The following is a 24576-nucleotide window of genomic DNA, read 5'->3' as shown; positions in this document are numbered from 1 at the left end:
TGGGGCTGGAGCACCAGTGGGTGCTGGGTTTTTCTTGGAACACCTGGATGAAAAGTGTCCCACCTTGTTCAAGTGATAGCATGCAGAGGGCCCTTGGTTATCCCTTCTGCCACTAGGGAGCCATGGCTGTCTAGGTCTGGGGGGGTTAGGACCCCTTTCCCTGGGAACTATTTTGGGGCCCTTTAGAGAACACCTTTTGGTTACCCTTGTCCCTCTCACTCTTCTGCTGGGGACCCTGCCCACCTTTGGCTGCGGTTCCCACAATTCCTCTGTGGACCCTGGTACTGGTCCAGCGGTCCGCCTCCTTAGCAAGCTCAATGGGGTCTGTCAGCTTGCTGTCTGAAAGATGCTGGCACAGATCTGGAACACAAAGACTACTCAAGTGCTCCCAACTGATTAAATGAAATAACCCCTTAAAATCAGTTACCTTGCTGCCCTTCATCCAACTTCCAGTGCACGTGAGTACAAATTCACACATTCCATCCAAGTCTCAGACTCTCTCTTCTTGGAGTTTCTAAACGTCAGTCTGTACTGCTCTGGAGTAAGTCCATACCTGAGATATAGGGCCTCCTTCATATTGGGGTAGGTCATGGCACCTGCTTACTCTAAGGGCTCTAGAGCACTCCTCCCAGAAGCCTCAAAATGTTTCCACAGGCCCGCCCCCCAATGCTGTTCAGGCACACCATTCATTCTTAATGCAAATTCATTAGAAGTAAACCAGGCATAGATATCCTCACTCCTATTATAATTCTGTACCAGGTCCTTGGGAATATATACTTTACCCCCCTGCACTGGCTGTGCGCTGCGACCATTTGAATTGGAAACCACCTCTTTGGCTTTCAGATCCAATTCTCTCATGCTCAACTCGTGAGGCAGAAGCAATTTCTTTTGCTCCAGGGCACGGGCATTTTTTGCTCTCCTTCACCGCCCTCTACTTCCAATTGCTTCATTTTCATCTTCATAACTTCCAAGTCACATTCTCTCATTCTTTGATTTTCTTGTAACTCTTCTTGGGTGAAGCCCCTACTGGAATGGTTTCTGCCAGGCCTTGAGCCCGTTCTGCTCCAGGCAGATCTGTGGTTTGAAAATCATTCCCTCCATTTACATTATTTCTCTCTTGGGCCTCCCAATGGGCCTTCAAGATTCTCTGCAACTCCTCCTTCCAGGTGGCCGCTCTTGAAGGGGCACTCAAATTGGTCACAGAATTGCCTAAGCTGTGTAACTTTGTAGGAATACAAGTCCTAAATGGAAAATTCCAATTCTGCCTCCACCACACTGGGTGCTTTTCCATTCACAGACATGATGTTTGGAAGAGTTACTCAAAAATAGAACCAACCAAAGAAAAACAGTAGTATGCGGTGGCGTAGTGGTCTGCACTCACTAGTGATGTACACCAATCACTGTGGGTCTAGTACAAATACAAATTAAAATCCCACCGCTGACCAACAATGTTAGAACTGGGGGTCTCTAGTTTGTAGAGGGAGATACCACTGACCCTTGCTTTTAGTCAGGGTCAGGGGGAAACACACTTTAGATAACATTTGCTCACCCCCTTGGTAGCTTGGCACAAGCAGTCAGGCTTATCAAAGACAATGTGTAAAGTATTTGTACCAACACTCACAGTAACACAGTGAAAACACCACAAACGGACTCCACAACAGTTAAGAAAAATAAACAGTAACACAGTGAAAACACCACAAACGGACTCCACAACAGTTAAGAAAAATAAAGCTATTTAATCTAAACAATTTACACAGGGAGCACTTGCACTTTGACACTGAACAGCAGTGGCAAAGTGCCCACAGCATCTAAACCATCAAAAAACGAAATCCAGAACAGCATCAAAAATACAGGTGGTAGAGGCAAAAAGATAGGGGGAAACCACGCCAAAGATGCCAGGTCTAACACCTGGTCATAAATGTGGCCAGCAAAACATAAAAGTACATGCCCTGCCCTTCAAATACATTGCATCCTGCCCTCTGGATTATCCAGGGCCTACCCAAGGGGTATAAAGAGGGAAGGATTTGCCCTGGCAACATGTTTATTTTGCCAGGTCAAAATGGCAGTGTAAATTGCACACAGGCTCTGCAATGACAGGCCTGAGACATGGTTAGTGGGGCTACTTAAGTGGGTGGCGCCAGAAGTTCTACAGGATCACTAGTAGAATTTAATTTACAGGCTCTGGGCGCATGTAGTGCACTTTACTAGAGGCTTGTAAACAAATTAAACATGCCAGTTGGGGATGAGACAATATTGCCATGTTTAGGGGAGAGAGCACAATCACTTTAGCAATGGTTTGCAGTGTTAGAGTGCACTAACACTATCAAAAACAAGGTTGGAAAAACTGTGGAGGTAGGCGAAAAGTATGGTGGGGGCCACCCTAAGACTATCAGGTCTAATAAAGATGCTAAAAAAATGTAGATGGCACTGAAGTCTCTGCTCTGCATGGCCTTTTGTTGCTGTCTTCATGCGGGCCAATATAGCAAACTTCAGTTTGGAGGTGAGATAATTAAACAGGTGAGATCTTTTCCCGAACTACCTTTTATGTATTTGTGAGATTCAGACATCGCAGTCAAGCTATGATCCTTTTCACTTTTGACAACTTCAGACAGCTTCAAGTAGATGGCAGCCAATTCGCCAGTTTATGGATGGCGGTTACCATTTACTTTTGTTGCTGTTACTTAATTTGTGTTTTGAAAAGCACTCTCAGCCTTTGGCTAACATTCCTTACCCATTAAAATAAATATTGATGAATAAATGCATATTTTATTTATTTTTTGTTAGTTTACGTTTGCTCACAAAGTGTTATTATCATTTGCTCCAGATTTATTTTTGTTGTGAAGGCAAAAATTAATCTAGTACTAAGAAATTGATCACTGCCCCTCGTGATCAGTGCTGACAACAACATAGCACTTTTTGCCTAACTTTCAGCCATCCTGCACAGCAGCCGGGCTACTGGATAACATTTCTAAGAGACCCTGTCATCATCATCCTCATCAAACCACTTTATTCGGTTAAGTTAAAACCATAAAAGTACGAAACAGACATACAGACATATGTGTGCAAAAATACAGAATACAGTGCCAACAATATAATGCAATCCGGCCACAACAGACTACGTGCAAAAGGTGCAATACAGTACTCGGCAAATACAATGTATTTTAAGACAAAAAGTGACAGTACATCCCAAAAATTCAATATACACATTATAAAAATTTCGATCATAATTAAAATAATTTAAAAGGATTAAAAAGCAATTAATCTAAAAGCCCATTGAATATGGGCTTTCCTCACGGCTGTTCCTCAATTTAGCAGCTGCCACAAGAAAACTGGCTATATAAAAAATCTCATTAGGCTCATTTGATAACTGTAAATACAGTAAGGCTGGCTTTATTTTAATAAAACCCTTCTTTTTTAGTATTGGGAATAAAAACCTCTTTCTGATCTAACTATAGAAGTCACAAAACATTATGAGGTGCATTGTATCCTGAACTGAAAATGTATCACATTTAAAGGGCCCTAACTCTTTCAATCTGCACCACCCTGCATGGGTGAAGTCTTTAAAAGGTAATGTGCTTTTACCGTCTGTTTTGTCAACTCCAGTTCTTCCCGTTCTAGGGCCCATGAATATAAAAGCTGTTTTTTCACCCAGCTAAAATCTGTTCTTGTAATTTTCTCAGGGTCGTCAAAAAGGTCCTGTCAGCCCACACTTGCCAAGGTTTCCTTTACATAAACAAGCCATCTAATCTTATGTACATGATCCAAAATGAGACAATCCCTGATTAGTCTATGATTAAGATCTAATTCAGGATTAAGCCATAATTTAAGCCAGAAAATAACTGGAGCCAGCCTGAGTTTATCTGTTATGTAGCCCATCACCAATTCCTGATGAACAGCATAGGTGGGTGTTGACTGGGGGACCGATAATACTCCCTGTAGAAATTTAGAAAGAGACCCTGTCAAATCCAACAACTCTAACATAGGCGAGACCAAGTAACTTTGATTCTGGTCCGTGATTTTTGGTTTGCTTTATAATTTCTGGACTACAAACACCAAAATGCAAAAATCAACACATGAAAGGTACTTATGGAAGACATGTAAGAACTTGGGATCAGTCCATCTCAGGTGGGGTGGAGGTGAGGGGTGGATATCGCATCTTGGAAACAAACACCAACATGCAATGAATCTGTCAGTATGGCTACAGCACCACGCAAGCCTAGCAGGAGAGCACTGCAGTATTTTATAGTGCAGAAGAACTGACCTTCACATTGGGTCGGGAAAGAGCTTTCACGTTTGTGACAACTACAGCAATGGCATAGGGAGAGCTGGCAGTGGGAGGAGCCACCAACATCACCATCACCACAATATCTAGCTCTGGCACTTATTTATTTCACAAATACGTCATTAGTTTGTATGATAGAAACAGGTTAGACAGCACACACCAAAGAGTGTTGCCTGTGGGGTTGATACACATTATATTCAGTTTCGTCTTTCTACTTCCTCATACCAATTTGTGTAGCAGAGGTGCAGAAAGGGCGTGTGTACTTGTTCAAAGTGTTTCTAAGGACCCTTACACAACAGGGAGGAGGGATTGGGGAAAGGAAGAGCAGTGAGGAAGAAAATGAGGCATAAGATTGAATGAAAAGAAGTGGCAAATGTTGTACACAAGTAATGCCGGCCCCCGGGGGAAGTGAATGTTGCAGACCAGTCTTCCCCCGGGTATTCGCGCAATGGCTGGAAGGACAAGGTGGGGGTGAGATTATAGGAGTGGAGAAAGGGGTGGGATTTGAGAGGGTATATAAGGTGTCAAGAGAGGTAGATCCGCCTCTTCCTGACACCTGAGCACCACTGGGAGGAAAATAGAAAAGTTTGTCCACCCACCCACCCTACAGGTCTTAAGCAAAGGGTTGGGGTGTTTTTGGGTCTGAGCGTGGCAGTTTCGGCAGGATGCAGAGCAGAGTCGGTACGGTACTTTGGAGGAGTGGTGAGTCACATACAGGCGGATCCACCCCTCGGGGGGGAGAACGGTACACAGGAGACTGATAGCGGGGCACCAGAGGCAATGTGTGGAGCCTTTTTTCAGGGAGGCCAGCAGCGGACCCCTCCCTGCGACGTTATTCAGGAGCAGGCATCCTGATCAGCTCCGGGTTTTGGCGGCAGGGGCACTGGGGGGGGCCAGAGGGAGAAGGTTGTGGGGAGGGGTGAGGCTGGGCTTGATACGGGGTGGCTGCTCGGGAAGGAGGTGGGGGGGTGGGCCCTGGGGGCCGTTCAGGCAGCTACAGGCAGCAGTGGCCTTGGCCTTAGAGTCAGGGTGAGGGACTGCAAGCACGGCACGAGGCCCGGTGGTGCTTGGGACCCACCTGGTTAGAGCGACCGGGTGGGGAGGAACCAGGACCGGCGTGTAAGGCTGGAAGAAAGGGGGTGACACTGGCGGGGCTCATGACGACCCCTGGACGTTGGACTGAAGCAGAAGGGGGGTCCGCGGCGGCCTGCCCTCCAACGAGGGATTTGCGCATTAAACTGTAAAACCTTATGAATCCTACCAAGTTATGAGTACGTTTTGTGATGGATGGCATGGATGTTGAGGGGATAAAGATGGGGGTATGTAACGGTGTGTGACAGAGATGAGAATGTGCACTGAAAGTTGAAGTGCGAAAGGGGATGATGTGGAGTGGGGTGCTGCCATTCAGGTAACCACACCGTTTTGTTGTTTGTTTCAGGTGGCAAGTGCAGCCTATGACGGAGCTGGAGGCGAGTAGCCCAAAGGGGGGAAGGCGGCTCCAGTCTGGATGAGGTGGTCCTGGATGGACACTCAGGTAAAAAGCATTAGGCAAATGCCAGGCGCCTGCGGAGCCCTGGGCACAAACAACACTCAGCTGGTCCGCTAGGGGCAGTGGGGTGTTTTTGGTGGAGATACAGGCGAAGATGTGGCATGCTTCAAGAAATGGGCACCTCGGGGCCAAGCATTGAGTAGAGTTTGTGGGCCAAACGGACGTTTGTGGTACCAAGAGGTAGAAAGACGGGCAAACGAAGGGTCACTTATCACTACACTACTGGCTGAGTTTGAAGGAGTGTGACTAATGGGGAATAACACAAAAGGGTTGAGGCAGAAAGACTGCACCTATTGATATAAGGGGCTAGATAGTCTCGTGATGGTGCTGAAGAAACCAGGGAGTACAACCCTATTTACTCCCTATTGAGCAAACGCCCAAAATACAATAGAGAATTATTTTGGAATCAGCACCCATCAAAGAAGTATCATATAAATCCTTTAAAAATAAGTAAGTCCAAAGAAAAATAGTATAATGAGCAGGTTCGGACTCCACTGATGATCGGAATATATTCTTTAATATTTGATCCAAATAATGAAATCCAGATACATAAGTGATTTTGTTTTAGCTGCCAAAAAACAGTGCAGAATGCCCACAATTCACAGAGAATAACACAAAAGGTTTGAGGCAGAAAGACTGCACCTATTAAGTGTGACTAATGGGCTGGAGGTCAAATTGACTCAAAATGAGGACATCAGTCTCGGAAATGGGACAACATATTCCAGTGTGGGGCTCGGGACAGGGCAGTTGCTCTGCAAAGTCAGGGTTCGCTGCTCGGGGTGTTACAAGATGGGAGGGTGTCGCTGGACTTAGAACTGGGGAGAAGGGATAAAGTCAGTCCAAGCTTAGCTTAACCAGGCAGGGGGCTTCAACGCAATACTCAGCCGCTACCCACAGTTGGGGGCGGGCTGGTGACTTTGCCGGCCCTTACATTAAGGGTCACTTAACCAGGAGCAGAGAGGTTGCCTTGGAACGGACAGGTAACTTCGGGGAGAGGGGGAAGGCTCCCATGCTGTCTAGCCAATTAAGTTATGGGGACGGTACATGGGAAGGAGTGTCTTCCACTCACGAGGTCAAGCTGGGCTACCCTGGTAGAAAGGGGGGAAGCTCAAGTGAAGGTAGTCAGGGGCCAGGAGGTCCTTCTCAGTTAGTTGGAGGCTATGGGTCCATGGCGCTTGACGACTCCCAGGAGGAAGCCAGTGCTACGGCGAACAAGAGGGTGTGATCGGAAGTGGGTCAGGATTGACAAGTCTGCGCAGAGTATGGGGAAAGGGGTCAAAGAGGTGTTGCTGAGGACTGGGAGTAGTGGGAGTTCCTGGGGGGGGTCTTGAGGTACGAGGACAGCTGTCAGAAGGGGCGAATGTGCAAAGAAAGGTAATGGTGATCAGCAAGAGTGCTTAGCATCACGGCTTCTCAATGCACAGGGCAGGCTTGACTGATGTTACAAAAAAAGGGTAAACACGGAATTACTGGGACCTGGCTACTAAATGATATGCACTAAAGTGTTCCCAATGTATTGAAATATTTGCACAAACAGGGGGAAAAAACAAATCAAGAAAATATTCAACAGTTTCATAAAAAATGAAGGCGAAAGAGTAGTAGATTTACAACCAATGTTATTTAATCACATTGGTGGAAAGCTATTTACATAAATAAGAATTCACGGGAAAACAGCACCACAGAGTAAAAAATCACATGAGTAGTGCCCACAGAGAAAGAGGGGGAAGTGTAAGGTAGTCAGTGATTGGAAGGAAGGTTTGGCGGTGGTGACATCATATCAAAACAATTTTAGGTATATATTCATTGTATACCGGATAGCCAAAGTCTAAACATCATATACATATTGCCATATAACACATAAAAAGTCACAGTTATTTTATCACTGTTGAACGGTTGTTGGCAGGTATTCTAAAGTCGACTGTTCGACCCCTTATTCGTAGGTGTCTTGAACCTTACTAGTGGGGTCTTCATCAGGACTAGAGTGACGTGAAAGGGACTGAGGATACCTAAGAGAAAAGGAAGGTGTATTAGTACCTGACTTAAAAAGAAAAACTTGGAAAGAAGTCCCAGTAAACTGGGCAGGATTAATTAATATTACCATACGTGCTGCGGCGGGGAGGGGATATCTCTCACAGTCCAATCGTTGAGAGGAAAAGGGGTTTCAAGGCTCTCCAAGGTACAGTAAAAAGGTAGAAGTGAGGCGTCACCTGTGTAATAAAGGTGACCGTTAGCCAAGGTAATCGGCAAACAGCAGAAAAGAATCTCCCTATTAAAAGGAGCAAAATGCACTTTTTGAGTGTGCAACAGGAGAGTGCACTGGTGCATTCTTGTTAAAGAGGTCCTTCTCAATTGGACAAGTAAATCTCGAGGAATCAGTGTAATATTTGAAAGATCCGGAATAAATCCATGAAATCGAGCGAAATTCATCTAAAGAGGAGCATTAACAAAAAGAGCTAAAAAGACCTATTCAAGCATGATTCCCAGTTGGTATTCGGGAAGTAGCAGTAGTTGCGTGTATTTGGGGTGAAAATGAGGTGGGAATAACTTGAAAACGGAGTGAGCAGGCGGATGGCTCTAGGGCAGGGTTCTTCAATCTGTGGGGCGCGCCCCCCTGGGGGGGGTGCGGTGCCATCCCAGGGGGGGCACGGGCTCCACTTCAATCTTCCCTTTGTGCCCGTTCCTTTGTCTGGGTGATTCTCCCAGGAGGGGGCCAATTCACGGAGTCGACAGCTTCGGCTGCGGTGCGAGGCAGGGGTCTCCTCTGCTAAAAACGAAAGCAAACAAACAGACACGCTTTCAGTTTTAGCAGAGGAGACCCCTTGCCTCCCACTGCAGCTGAAGCTGTCAGCTCTGTGAATTAACCCGCTCCTGGGAGAGTTAGCTCTTCCCAGAAGGGAGAGAAGGTTTCGCAGAGGTTTTGAGGCACGGACGGGGTGGGCTCTGGTCCAGGGCCCCAGCCTTTCAAGGGGGGGTGGGAGTGAGGGGGAGTCCTTCATTTATTTTGGGAAGGGAGGGAGAGGTTGCAATCCGGGTTTGGGCCATGAATCGGGACAGTGGGCTCTGGTCTGCGGTCCTCAACTCATGAGGATCTTTGTGTGGGCTCCAAAGTGTCGGTATTCAGGGATGTTGGTCTGCAGATTCGAATTTGAATCATCAAATGTGTGAGGGTGGAGTGGTGGATGTATGGGTGGGGGGTGGATGGATGAGTGAGGGGATGGATGGTGAGTGAAGGGGTGAGTGGATGGTGGGAGAGAGGATGGATGCATGAGTGGAGGGATGGATGGGAGTGGATGGATGTGTGTATGGTTGGAAGGGTAGATGGATGGGTGGAGGGGTGGATGGATCAGTGAAATGGTGGATGGATCGATGGGGGGTGGATGGTGGACGAGTCGGTGGGTGGATGGATGAGAGAGGTGATGGATGGATTGATGTATTGATGGGTGAAGGGGTGAATGAATGAATGGATGGATGGATGAGTGAAGGGGTGGATGTGGGGATGGATGGGTGATTGAAGAGGGTGGATGGACGGGGGATGGATGGAGGAGTGAAGGGGTGGATGAGTGGTCAATGGATGGATTCATGAGTGGATGAGTGGATGAATGAGTGGGTGGATGGGTGAAGGGTGGATTGAGGGATGGGTGGCTGGGTGAGGGGGGAATGGAGAGAGAGGGGGAGGATGGATGGATGGATGAGTGAGGACATGGATGAATGATTGGCAGAGTGGATGGGCAGGTGTGTGCATGGATGGGTGAGGAGAGGAGCATGGAGATGGATGGGTCAGATAGTGCATGCATGAGTGGGGGGGAGGGTGGAGAGGGGATGGATGGGTTGATGGATGAGTGGGGGGTTGAGTGGGTGGACGGATGAGTGACTGGGTGGACGGATGAGTGGGTGGGGGGATGGCTGAATGGGTGAGAGGGTGGGTGGTTGGATGGATGAGTGAATGGATGGATGGATGGGTGGAGGAGTGGATGGATGGATGGATGGAAGAGTGGCTGGATGAGTGGAGGAGTGGATGGATGAGTGGAGGAGTGGATGGATGAGTGGGAGGATAGCTTGGGTGAATGGTTGGATGGATGAGTGGGTGGATGGATGGGTGGAAGAGTGGATGGATTGGTGAGGGGATGGATTGGGTGAAGGGATGGATGGATGATGGATGGATGGGTTAGGGGGTGGATGGAGGAATGAATGGGTGAGATGATGGATGGAGGGATGGATGGTGGATGGGTTTGCAAGTGGTTGAAGGGGTTTGGATGTGGATGGGGCTCAGATGGAGGGACGGAATGAATGGTGGGAGAGTTGGTGGATGACAAGGTGTACATGATGGATGGGGAGGGTTGTGATGACTTCCTTTGCTTTCTTGGTGCCATGGGAGCTGTGGTTCAGAGTGGAAGGTATTTGAATTGTTTGGCTGCTCCCTTGTCTATGTGTTACTGTTCTGTATTGTATGTGTGCTCATGTGTGGGATCTATGCATCATGCGTGTGACATTTTGCGTGACATACAGCTGCTACTTGAATGTGGGGCCCCCATGGGCAAGGTCGGGTTCCATGTTTTGGGTTCCGCTTGGTGAAGCACCCATGGTGTGTTCCCTATAGTGGGTTCATCACGGCGGTCCTCCCTTTGGTTCACTTGTGCATGGTGCTTTACATCCTACAATGTATTTGTTTATTTGTTGGGGAGTTTGTGAGATTGGGTTCTCAGCACTTGCGGTGTTGAAGACTAGGTACCGTTCAGGACTGGATGTGGAGCACAGCCTGAGGATGGCAGTGGCAGGGATCCACCCACAGATTGAGAGTCTAGGTGTGGCTGGGCACCGGCACACCCGTCACATTCATGTTGGTGGTGTTGTTGTTGATTTATGTCCTGTGTAAGGCAGGGCATCCTAGTGGGGAGAATTTGCACAAATTTTGTCTTGGAGGATTGTGTTTTAAGCTGTGTGGTACGCCTCTGTCGTTTCGTCACACCCACTCACAGGCCTGCAGTTTGCTAGGCACTCTTGTTGTGTTGAGCATTGTTTGCCGGATATGGCCCGTGGTGTGCGCGTGGCAGTCGATCATGTGGTGTGCCGGATTCCGAGGTTTCTGCCGGGTGGTGGGGGGGGCCCAACATCTGGGGGAATTCAGCTGGGGGGGCTCAACCTGGAAAAGTTTGAAGACCTCTGCTCTAGGGTTACTGTGTCGCAAACAAATTAAGTAAAACTGCCACATGTGAAACGTAGTGATGTTAACGCTAAAAAAGTGTGTCAGTGTACTATGCTGGATCTCTCAAGTTGACTCGAGGTGCAGGCGAGTGAAAATGCACCGTCATTTAAAAAAGGAGATTAGCACCATTGGGTAAAGTCAGGTGATTGGAACACCGTGCAGGGTATCTCTAGTAGACTCGAAGTGCGAGCGAGTGGAAATGCGTAATCAATTGAAAGAGATTTACTCCGTTGGTGAAAGTCGGGTGAAAATGCACCATCAATTGAAAAAGATTCACTCCGTTGGTGAAAGTCGGGTGAAAATGCGCCGTCAATAGAAAGAGATTCACTCCGTTGGTGAAAGTCGGGTGACTGAAACACGTTCCTACCAAAACCGGGATTACGGTTAAAGGAACCTTAAAAACCTGACTAGGGAATGGTTAAATACGGAACAATAAAAGCGCAAGATAGGTGCCTAAGGTCAGGGCACCATCGTGTGTCTGAAGTGGGAGAAGTGAAGTCCCATCAAAGCGAACCAGCGGGATTTCTGGCTTACCTGCTCGGTGGCTGGAAAACGTCTTACAGAACAGCCAGTGCTGAACGCACTGCTGGATAATGTATTCAGAGAGCTACGCTTCTGACGTGCACGCGCGCATCATGCGCGAAGCGTCAGGAGCGGTCAAAAAGTGAAGAAAGAATAACATGAGTGCCGTCGATTTGGAATAAGGCGTCAATTGTGTTGATAAATAAAAGTAAACCTGACCAAATGGGAGAAAGGAGATAGGAATAAAACCCTTGTATATTGATCATTCAAGAAACCTCCTGTATGGCGACAATCTGTTAAACAGTGCGTGGAGTTAATTACACACCAGCATAAGAGTAACGATAGTAGGAAATGCCACAGTGATGGGAAATTGGCATACCATGTTCTGTATACTATACAGTTTATAAATAGGGTGCATATCCTCATCAATAAACAAACATCTTGCGGTGCTAGTGGTGCAAACATTGAGGCATAGGTAATAACATACTTGAGGCATGGTGAGGTACTGGGTTTTTCAGAACCGGTACCGAACCGGTAACCCAGTGGTGTCAGGGTACACACCCAAAGATCTCGAGTACTTTCCTGATTTAGACCACAGAAACTCAGAGTCTTCTAGGTGAAGTCAACGATCGAATTTATTGGCTGCAACCAAGTAACAGGTCCTAGAAGTACAACAACACGGGATGTATATTCTCAGGAGACTGCTCAATCTTACAAAGTCAGGCTTCTCTTTTTATACAAAATATTGTGCTTCAGGCAAACATTCTACACATTTTAGTATACTATTCACATGTTTCCACTACAAAGGAAAAGCAGAGTCATGATGACAAGCCCACATTTCAGTTTGTCCAGCCCACAACAAATTACTCGGCAAGGCCCAACAGTTTCATCAGATATCGGTGGACCCCCAATAAAAACGGGCACCTCCTCATCATAAAGCAAGTGAGAGAAAAGAGCAGTTACAGGTGTGAGCAAGATTAGGCAGGGTGTGTATGGGATGAAAATGGTTTATGGCATGTTGTGCCTTGATGCTATCTCGTTCGGCCACTGGGCATGGATGTTGAGGGGATAAAGATGGGGGTATGTAACGGTGTGTGACAGAGATGAGAATGTGCACTGAAAGTTGAAGTGCGAAAGGGGATGATGTGGAGTGGGGTGCTGCCATTCAGGTAACCACACCGTTTTGTTGTTTGTTTCAGGTGGCAAGTGCAGCCTATGACGGAGCTGGAGGCGAGTAGCCCAAAGGGGGGAAGGCGGCTCCAGTCTGGATGAGGTGGTCCTGGATGGACACTCAGGTAAAAAGCATAAGGCAAATGCCAGGCGCCTGCGGAGCCCTGGGCACAAACAACACTCAGCTGGTCCGCTAGGGGCAGTGGGGTGTTTTTGGTGGAGATACAGGCGAAGATGTGGCATGCTTCAAGAAATGGGCACCTCGGGGCCAAGCATTGAGTAGAGTTTGTGGGCCAAACGGACGTTTGTGGTACCAAGAGGTAGAAAGACGGGCAAACGAAGGGTCACTTATCACTACTGGCTGAGTTTGAAGGAGTGTGACTAATGGGGAATAACACAAAAGGGTTGAGGCAGAAAGACTGCACCTATTGATATAAGGGGCTAGATAGTCTTGTGATGGTGCTGAAGAAACCAGGGAGTACAACCCTATTTACTCCCTATTGAGCAAACGCCCAAAATACAATAGAGAATTATTTTGGAATCAGCACCCATCAAAGAAGTATCATATAAATCCTTTAAAAATAAGTAAGTCCAAAGAAAAATAGTATAATGAGCAGGTTCGGACTCCACTGATGATCGGAATATATTCTTTAATATTTGATCCAAATAATGAAATCCAGATACATAAGTGATTTTGTTTTAGCTGCCAAAAAACAGTGCAGAATGCCCACAATTCACAGAGAATAACACAAAAGGTTTGAAGCAGAAAGACTGCACCTATTAAGTGTGACTAATGGGCTGGAGGTCAAATTGACTCAAAATGAGGACATCAGTCTCGGAAATGGGACAACATATTCCAGTGTGGGGCTCGGGGCAGGGCAGTTGCTCTGCAAAGTCAGGGTTCGCAGCTCGGGGTGTAACAAGATGGGAGGGTGTCGCTGGACTTAGAACTGGGGAGAAGGGATAAAGTCAGTCCAAGCTTAGCTTAACCAGGCAGGGGGCTTCAACGCAATACTCAGCCTCTACCCACAGTTGGGGGCGGGCTGGTGACTTTGCCGGCCCTTACATTAAGGGTCACTTAACCAGGAGCAGAGAGGTTGACCTGGAGGGGAGGGGGAGTGGGTTTTTCTGGGAACATCTTCTAACAGACAGGTAACTTCGGGGAGAGGGGGAAGGCTCCCATGCTGTCTAGCCAATTAAGTTATGGGGACGGTACATGGGAAGGAGTGTCTTCCACTCACGAGGTCAAGCTGGGCTACCCTGGTAGAAAGGGGGGAAGCTCAAGTGAAGGTAGTCAGGGGCCAGGAGGTCCTTCTCAGTTAGTTGGAGGCTATGGGTCCATGGCGCTTGAAGACTCCCAGGAGGAAGCCAGTGCTACGGCGAACAAGAGGGTGTGATCGGAAGTGGGTAGGATTGACAAGTCTGCGCAGAGTATGGGGAAAGGGGTCAAAGAGGTGTTGCTGAGGACTGGGAGTAGTGGGAGTTCCTGGGGGGGTCTTGAGGTACGAGGACAGCTGTCAGAAGGGGCGAATGTGCAGAGAAAGGAAATGGTGATCAGCAAGAGTGCTTAGCATCACGGCTTCTCAATGCACAGGGCAGGCTTGACTGATGTTACAAAAAAAGGGTAAACACGGAATTACTGGGACCTGGCTACTAAATGATATGCACTAAAGTCTTCCCAATGTATTGAAATATTTGCACAAACAGGGGAAAAAAAACAAATCAAGAAAATATTCAACAGTTTCATAAAAAATGAAGGCGAAAGAGTAGTAGATTTACAACCAATGTTATTTAATCACATTGGTGGAAAGCTATTTACATAAATAAGAATTCACGGGAAAACAGCACCACAGAGTAAAAAATCACATGAGTAGTGCCCAAAGAGAAAGAGGGGGAAGTGTAAGGTAGTCAGTGATTGGGAGGAAGGTTTGGCGGTGGTGACATCATATCAAAAACAATTTTAGGTATATATTCATTATATACCGGATAGCCAAAGTCTAAACATCATATACATATTGCCATATAACACATAAAAAGTCACAGTTATTTTATCACTGTTGAACGGTTGTTGGCAGGTATTCTAAAGTCGACTTTTCGACCCCTTATTCGTAGGTGTCTTGAACCTTACTAGTGGGGTCTTCATCAGGACTAGAGTGACGTGAAAGGGACTGAGGGCACCTAAGAGAAAAGGAAGGTGTATCAGTACCTGACTTAAAAAGAAAAACTTGGAAAGAAGTCCCAGTAAACTGGGCAGGATCAATTAATATTACCATACGTGCTGCGGCGGGGAGGGGATATCTCTCACAGCCCAATCGTTGAGAGGAAAAGGGGTTTCAAGGCTCTCCAAGGTACAGTAAAAAGGTAGAAGTGAGGCGTCACCTGTGTAATAAAGGTGACCGTTAGCCAAGGTAATCGGCAAACAGCAGAAAAGAATCTCCCTATTAAAAGGAGCAAAATGCACTTTTTGAGTGTGCAACAGGAGAGTGCACTGGTGCATTCTTGTTAAAGAGGTCCTTCTCAATTGGACAAGTAAATCTCGAGGAATCAGTGTAATATTTGAAAAATCCGGAATAAATCCATGAAATCGAGCGAAATTCATCTAAAGAGGAGCATTAACAAAAAGAGCTAAAAAGACCTATTCAAGCATGATTCCCAGTTGGTATTCGGGAAGTAGCAGTAGTTGCGTGTATTTGGGGTGAAAATGAGGTGGGAATAACTTGAAAACGGAGTGAGCAGGCGGATGGCTCTAGGGCAGGGTTCTTCAATCTGTGGGGCGCGCCCCCCTGGGGAGGGTGCGGCGCCATCCCAGGGGGGGCACGGGCTCCACTTCGATCTTCCCTTTGTGCCCGTTCCTTTGTCTGGGTGATTCTCCCAGGAGGGGGCCAATTCACGGAGTCGACAGCTTCGGCTGCGGTGCGAGGCAGGGGTCTCCTCTGCTAAAAACGAAAGCAAACAAACAGACACGCTTTCAGTTTTAGCAGAGGAGACCCCTTGCCTCCCACTGCAGCTGAAGCTGTCAGCTCTGTGAATTAACCCCCTCCTGGGAGAGTTAGCTCTTCCCAGAAGGGAGAGAAGGTTTCGCAGAGGTTTTGAGGCACGGACGGGGTGGGCTCTGATCCAGGGCCCCAGCCTTTCAAGGGGGGTGGGAGTGAGGGGGAGTTGGGGGGGGCGGGAGTCCTTCATTTATTTTGGGAAGGGAGGGAGAGGTTGCAATCCGGGTTTGGGCCATGAATCGGGACAGTGGGCTCTGGTCTGCGGTCCTCAACTCATGAGGATCTTTGTGTGGGCACCAAAGTGCTGGTATTCAGGGATGTTGGTCTGCAGATTCGAATTTGAATCATCAAATGTGTGAGGGTGGAGTGGTGGATGTATGAGTGGGGGGTGGATGGATGAGTGAGGGGATGGATGGTGAGTGAAGGGGTGAGTGGATGGTGGGAGAGAGGATGGATGCATGAGTGGAGGGATGGATGGGAGTGGATGGCTGTGTGTATGGTTGGAAGGGTAGATAGATGGGTGGAGGGGGGGATGGATCAGTGAAATGGTGGATGGATCGATGGGGGGGTGGATGGTGGACGAGTCGGTGGGTGGATGGATGAGAGAGGTGATGGATTGATTGATGTATTGATGGGTGAAGGGGTGAATGAATGAATGGATGGATGAATGAGTGAAGGGGTGGATGTGGGGATGGATGGGTGATTGAAGAGGGTGGATGGACGGGGGATGGATGGAGGAGTGAAGGGGTGGATGAGTGGTCAATGGATGGATTCATGAAAGGATGAGTGGATGGATGAGTGGGTGGATGGGTGAAGGGCGGATGGAGGGAAGGGGGACTGGGTGAGGGGGGAATGGAGAGAGAGGGGGAGGATGGATGGATGGATAAGTGAGGACATGGATGAATGATTGGCAGAGTGGATGGCCAGGTGTGTGCATGGATGGGTGAGGAGAGGAGCATGGAGATGGATGGGTCAGATAGTGCATGCATGAGTGGGGGGGAGGGTGGAGAGCGGGATGGATGGGTGGATGGATGAGTGGGGGGTTGAGTGGGTGGACGGATTAGTGACTGAGTGGATGGATGAGTGGGTGGGGGGATGGCTGAATGGGTGAGAGGGTGGGTGGTTGGATGGATGAGTGAATGGATGGATGGATGGGTTGAGGAGTGGATGGATGGGTGGAAGAGTGGGTGGATGAGTGGAGGAGTGGATGGATGAGTGGAGGAGTGGATGGATGAGTGGGGGGATAGCTTGGGTGAATGGTTGGATGGATGAGTGGGTGGATGGATGGGTGGAAGAGTGGATGGATTGGTGAGGGGATGGATTGGGTGAAGGGATGGATGGATGATGGATGGATGGGTTAGGGGGTGGATGGAGGAATGGATGGGTGAGATGATGGATGGAGGGATGGATGGTGGATGGGTTTGCAAGTGGTTGAAGGGGTTTGGATGTGGATGGGGCTCAGATGGAGGGACGGAATGAATGGTGGGAGAGTTGGTGGATGACAAGGTGTACATGATGGATGGGGAGGGTTGTGATGACTTCCTTTGCTTTCTTGGTGCCATGGGAGCTGTGGTTCAGAGTGGAAGGTATTTGAATTGTTTGGCTGCTCCCTTGCCTATGTGTTACTGTTCTGTATTGTATCTGTGCTCATGTGTGGGATCTATGCATCATGCGTGTGACATTTTGCGTGACATACAGCTGCTACTTGAATGTGGGGCCCCCATGGGCAAGGTCGGGTTCCATGTTTTGGGTTCCGCTTGGTGAAGCACCCATGGTGTGTTCCCTATAGTGGGTTCATCACGGCGGTCCTCCCTTTGGTTCACTTGTGCATGGTGCTTTACATCCTACAATGTATTTGTTTATTTGTTGGGGAGTTTGTGAGATTGGGTTCTCAGCACTTGCGGTGTTGAAGACTAGGTACCGTTCAGGACTGGATGTGGAGCACAGCCTGAGGATGGCAGTGGCAGGGATCCACCCACAGATTGAGAGTCTAGGTGTGGCTGGGCACCGGCACACCCGTCACATTCATGTTGGTGGTGTTGTTGTTGTTCTTTGTCCTGTGTAAGGCAGGGCATCCTAGTGGGGAGAATTTGCGCACATTTTGTCTTGGAGGATTGTGTTTTGAGCTGTGTGGTACGCCTCTGTCGTTTCGCCACACCCACTGACAGGCCTGCAGTTTGCTAGGCACTCTTGTTGTGTTGAGCATTGTTTGTCGGATATGGCCCGCGGTGTGCGCGTGGCAGTCGATCATGTGGTGTGCCGGATTCCCGAGGTGTCTACCGGGTGGTGGGGGGGGCCAACATCTGGGGGAATTCAGCTGGGGGGGCTCAACCTGGAAAAGTTTGAAGACCTCTGCTCTAGGGTTACTGTGTCGCAAACAAATTAAGTAAAACTGCCACATGTGAAACGTAGTGATGTTAACGCTAAAAAAGTGTGTCAGTGTACTATGCTGGATCTCTCAAGTTGACTCGAGGTGCAGGCGAGTGAAAATGCACCGTCATTTAAAAAAAGGAGATTAGCACCATTGGGTAAAGTCAGGTGATTGGAACACCGTGCAGGGTATCTCTATTAGACTCAAAGTGCGAGCGAGTGGAAATGCGCAATCAATTGAAAGAGATTTACTCCGTTGGTGAAAGTCGGGTGAAAATGCGCCGTCAATTGAAAGAGATTCACTCCGTTGGTGAAAGTCGGGTGACTGAAACACGTTCCTACCAAAACCGGGATTACGGTTAAAGGAACCTTAAAAACCTGACTAGGGAATGGTTAAATACGGATCAATAAATGCGCAAGAAAGGTGCCTAAGGTCAGGGCACCATCGTGTGTCTGAAGTGGGAGAAGTGAAGTCCCATCAAAGCGAACCAGCGGGATTTCTGGCTTACCTGCTCGGTGGCTGGAAAGCGTCTTACAGAACAGCCAGTGCTGGACGCACTGCTGGATAATGTATTCGGAGAGCTACGCTTCTGACGTGCACGCGCGCATCATGCGCGTAGCGTCAGGAGCGGTCAAAAAGAGAAGAAAGAATAACATGAGTGCTGTCGATTTGGAATAAGGCGTCAATTGTGTTGATAAATAAAAGTAAACCTGACCAAATGGGAGAAAGGAGATAGGAATAAAACCCTTGTATATTGATCATTCAAGAAACCTCCTGTATGGCGACAGTCTGTTAAACAGTGCGTGGAGTTAATTACACACCGGCATAAGAGTAACGATAGTAGGAAATGCCACAGTGATGGGAAATTGGCATACCATGTTCTGTATACTATACAGTTTATAAATAGGGTGCATATTCTCATCAATAAACAAACATCTTGCGGTGCTAGTGGTGCAAACATTGAGGCATAGGTAATAACATACTTGAGGCATGGTGAGGTACTGGGTTTTTCAGAACCGGTACCGAACCGGTAACCCAGTGGTGTCAGGGTACACACCCAAAGATCTCGAGTACTTTCCTGATTTAGACCACAGAAACTCAGAGTCTTCTAGGTGAAGTCAAAGATCGAATTTATTGGCTGCAACCAAGTAACAGGTCCTAGAAGTACAACAACACGGGATGTATATTCTCAGGAGACTGCTCAATCTTACAAACTCAGGCTTCTCTTTTTATACGAAATATTGTGCTTCAGGCAAACATTCTACACATTTTAGTATACTATTCACATGTTTCCACTACAAAGGAAAAGCAGAGTCATGATGACAAGCCCACATTTCAGTTTGTCCAGCCCACAACAAATTACTCGGCAAGGCCCAACAGTTTCATCAGATATCGGTGGACCCCCAATAAAAACGGGCACCTCCTCATCATAAAGCAAGTGAGAGAAAAGAGCAGTTACAGGTGTGAGCAAGATTAGGCAGGGTGTGTGTGCGATCAAAAGGGTTTATGGCATGTTGTGCCTTGATGCTATCTCGTTCGGCCACTGGGCATGGATGTTGAGGGGATAAAGATGGGGGTATGTAACGGTGTGTGACAGAGATGAGAATGTGCACTGAAAGTTGAAGTGCGAAAGGGGATGATGTGGAGTGGGGTGCTGCCATTCAGGTAACCACACCGTTTTGTTGTTTGTTTCAGGTGGCAAGTGCAGCCTATGACGGAGCTGGAGGCGAGTAGCCCAAAGGGGGGAAGGCGGCTCCAGTCTGGATGAGGTGGTCCTGGATGGACACTCAAGTAAAAAGCATAAGGCAAATGCCAGGCGCCTGCGGAGCCCTGGGCACAAACAACACTCAACTGGTCCGCATGGGGCAGTGGGGTGTTTTTGGTGGAGATACAGGCGAAGATGTGGCATGCTTCAAGAAATGGGCACCTCGGGGCCAAGCATTGAGTAGAGTTTGTGGGCCAAACGGACGTTTGTGGTACCAAGAGGTAGAAAGACGGGCAAACGAAGGGTCACTTATCACTACTGGCTGAGTTTGAAGGAGTGTGACTAATGGGGAATAACACAAAAGGGTTGAGGCAGAAAGACTGCACCTATTGATATAAGGGGCTAGATAGTCTCGTGATGGTGCTGAAGAAACCAGGGAGTACAACCCTATTTACTCCCTATTGAGCAAACGCCCAAAATACAATAGAGAATTATTTTGGAATCAGCACCCATCAAAGAAGTATCATATAAATCTTTTAAAAATAAGTAAGTCCAAAGAAAAATAGTATAATGAGCAGGTTCGGACTCCACTGATGATCGGAATATATTCTTTAATATTTGATCCAAATAATGAAATCCAGATACATAAGTGATTTTGTTTTAGCTGCCAAAAAACAGTGCAGAATGCCCACAATTCACAGAGAATAACACAAAAGGTTTGAGGCAGAAAGACTGCACCTATTAAGTGTGACTAATGGGCTGGAGGTCAAATTGACTCAAAATGAGGACATCAGTCTCGGAAATGGGACAACATATTCCAGTGTGGGGCTCGGGGCAGGGAAGTTGCTCTGCAAAGTCAGGGTTCGCAGCTCGGGGTGTTACAAGATGGGAGGGTGTCGCTGGACTTAGAACTGGGGAGAAGGGATAAAGTCAGTCCAAGCTTAGCTTAACCAGGCAGGGGGCTTCAACGCAATACTCAGCCGCTACCCACAGTTGGGGGCGGGCTGGTGACTTTGCCGGCCCTTACATTAAGGGTCACTTAACCAGGAGCAGAGAGGTTGACCTGGAGGGGAGGGGGAGTGGGTTTTTCTGGGAACATCTTCTAACAGACAGGTAACTTCGGGGAGAGGGGGAAGGCCCCCATGCTGTCTAGCCAATTAAGTTATGGGGACGGTACATGGGAAGGAGTGTCTTCCACTCACGAGGTCAAGCTGGGCTACCCTGGTAGAAAGGGGGGAAGCTCAAGTGAAGGTAGTCAGTGGCCAGGAGGTCCTTCTCAGTTAGTTTGAGGCTATGGGTCCATGGCGCTTGACGACTCCCAGGAGGAAGCCAGTGCTACGGCGAACAAGAGGGTGTGATCGGAAGTGGGTAGGATTGACAAGTCTGCGCAGAGTATGGGGAAAGGGGTCAAAGAGGTGTTGCTGAGGACTGGGAGTAGTGGGAGTTCCTGGGGGGGTCTTGAGGTACGAGGACAGCTGTCAGAAGGGGCGAATGTGCAGAGAAAGGAAATGGTGATCAGCAAGAGTGCTTAGCATCACGGCTTCTCAATGCACAGGGCAGGCTTGACTGATGTTACAAAAAAAAGGGTAAACACGGAATTACTGGGACCTGGCTACTAAATGATATGCACTAAAGTGTTCCCAATGTATTGAAATATTTGCACAAACAGGGGAAAAAAAACAAATCAAGAAAATATTCAACAGTTTCATAAAAAATGAAGGCGAAAGAGTAGTAGATTTACAACCATTGTTATTTAATCACATTGGTGGAAAGCTATTTACATAAATAAGAATTCACGGGAAAACAGCACCACAGAGTAAAAAATCACATGAGTAGTGCCCAAAGAGAAAGAGGGGGAAGTGTAAGGTAGTCAGTGATTGGGAGGAAGGTTTGGCGGTGGTGACATCATATCAAAAACAATTCAGGTATATATTCATTATATACCGGATAGCGAAAGTCTAAACATCATATACATATTGCCATATAACACATAAAAAGTCACAGTTATTTTATCACTGTTGAACGGTTGTTGGCAGGTATTCTAAAGTCGACTTTTCGACCCCTTATTCGTAGGTGTCTTGAACCTTACTAGTGGGGTCTTCATCAGGACTAGAGTGACGTGAAAGGGACTGAGGGCACCTAAGAGAAAAGGAAGGTGTATCAGTACCTGACTTAAAAAGAAAAACTTGGAAAGAAGTCCCAGTAAACTGGGCAGTATTAATTAATATTACCATACGTGCTGCGGCGGGGAGGGGATATCTCTCACAGTCCAATCGTTGAGAGGAAAAGGGGTTTCAAGGTTCTCCAAGGTACAGTAAAAAGGTAGAAGTGAGGCATCACCTGTGTAATAAAGGTGACCGTTAGCCAAGGTAATCGACAAACAGCAGAAAAGAATCTCCCTATTAAAAGGAGCAAAATGCACTTTTTGAGTGTGCAACAGGAGAGTGCACTGGTGCATTCTTGTTAAAGAGGTCCTCCTCAATTGGACAAGTAAATCTCGAGGAATCAGTGTAATATTTGAAAGATCCGGAATAAATCCATGAAATCGAGCGAAATTCATCTAAAGAGGAGCATTAACAAAAACAGCTAAAAAGACCTATTCAAGCATGATTCCCAGTTGGTATTCGGGAAGTAGCAGTAGTTGCGTGTATTTGGGGTGAAAATGAGGTGGGAATAACTTGAAAACGGAGTGAGCAGGCGGATGGCTCTAGGGCAGGGTTCTTCAATCTGTGGGGCGCGTCCCCCCTGGGGGGGGTGCGGCGGCATCCCAGGGGGGGCACCGGCTCCACTTCGATCTTCCCTTTGTGCCCGTTCCTTTGTCTGGGTGATTCTCCCAGGAGGGGGCCAATTCACGGAGTCGACAGCTTCGGCTGCGGTGCGAGGCAGGGGTCTCCTCTGCTAAAAACGAAAGCAAACAAACAGACACGCTTTCAGTTTTAGCAGAGGAGACCCCTTGCCTCCCACTGCAGCTGAAGCTGTCAGCTCTGTGAATTAACCCCCTCCTGGGAGAGTTAGCTCTTCCCAGAAGGGAGAGAAGGTTTCACAGAGGTTTTGAGGCACGGGCGGGGTGGGCTCTGGTCCAGGGCCCCAGCCTTTCAAGGGGGGTGGGAGTGAGGGGGAGTTGGGGGGGGCGGGAGTCCTTCATTTATTTTGGGAAGGGAGGGAGAGGTTGCAATCCGGGTTTGGGCCATGAATCGGGACAGTGGGCTCTGGTCTGCGGTCCTCAACTCATGAGGATCTTTGTGTGGGCACCAAAGTGCTGGTATTCAGGGATGTTGGTCTGCAGATTCGAATTTGAATCATCAAATGTGTGAGGGTGGAGTGGTGGATGTATGGGTGGGGGGTGGATGGATGAGTGAGGGGATGGATGGTGAGTGAAGGGGTGAGTGGATGGTGGGAGAGAGGATGGATGCATGAGTGGAGGGATGGATGGGAGTGGATGGATGTGTGTATGGTTGGAAGGGTAGATGGATGGGTGGAGGGGTGGATGGATCAGTGAAATGGTGGATGGATCGATGGGGGGGTGGATGGTGGACGAGTCGGTGGGTGGATGGATGAGAGAGGTGATGGATGTATTGATGTATTGATGGGTGAAGGGGTGAATGAATGAATGGATGGATGGATGAGTGAAGGGGTGGATGTGGGGATGGATGGGTGATTGAGGAGGGTGGATGGACGGACGGGGGGATGGATGGAGGAGTGAAGGGGTGGATGAGTGGTCAATGGATGGATTCATGAGTGGATGAGTGGATGGATGAGTGGGTGGATGGGTGAAGGGTGGATGGAGGGATGGGTGGCTGGGTGAGGGGGGAATGGAGAGAGAGGGGGAGGATGGATGGATGGATGAGTGAGGACATGGATGAATGATTGGCAGAGTGGATGGGCAGGTGTGTGCATGGATGGGTGAGGAGAGGAGCATGGAGATGGATGGGTCAGATAGTGCATGCATGAGTGGGGGGGAGGGTGAAGAGCGGGATGGATGGGTGGATGGATGAGTGGGGGGTTAAGTGGGTGGACGGATGAGTGACTGGGTGGATGGATGAGTGGGTGGGGGGATGGCTGAATGGGTGAGAGGGTGGGTGGTTGGATGGATGAGTGAATGGATGGATGGTTTGGTGGAGGAGTGGATGAATGGGTGGAAGAGTGGATGGATGAGTGGAGGAGTGGATGGATGAATGGAGGAGTGGATGGATGAGTGGGCGGATAGCTTGGGTGAATGGTTGGATGGATGAGTGGGTGGATGGATGGGTGGAAGAGTGGATGGATTGGTGAGGGGATGGATTGGGTGAAGGGATGGATGGATGATGGATGGATGGGTTAGGGGGTGGATGGAGGAATGGATGGGTGAGATGATGGATGGAGGGATGGATGGTGGATGGGTTTGCATGTGGGTGAAGGGGTTTGGATGTGGATGGGGCTCAGATGGAGGGACGGAATGAATGGTGGGAGAGTTGGTGGATGACAAGGTGTACATGATGGATGGGGAGGGTTGTGATGACCTCCTTTGCTTTCTTGGTGCCATGGGAGCTGTGGTTCAGAGTGGAAGGTATTTGAATTGTTTGGCTGCTCCCTTGCCTATGTGTTACTGTTCTGTATTGTATGTGTGCTCATGTGTGGGATCTATGCATCATGCATGTGACATTTTGCGTGACATCAAGCTGCTACTTGAATGTGGGGCCCCCATGGGCAAGGTCGGGTTCCATGTTTTGGGTTCCGCTTGGTGAAGCACCCATGGTGTGTTCCCTATAGTGGGTTCATCACGATGGTCCTCGCTTTGGTTC

Source organism: Lissotriton helveticus, chromosome 1_1 (genome assembly GCF_964261635.1).
Source record: "Lissotriton helveticus chromosome 1_1, aLisHel1.1, whole genome shotgun sequence".
NCBI lineage: Eukaryota > Metazoa > Chordata > Amphibia > Caudata > Salamandridae > Lissotriton > Lissotriton helveticus.
The sequence above is the reverse complement of the archived record's forward strand: the minus strand, read 5'-3'. Positions refer to the sequence as shown.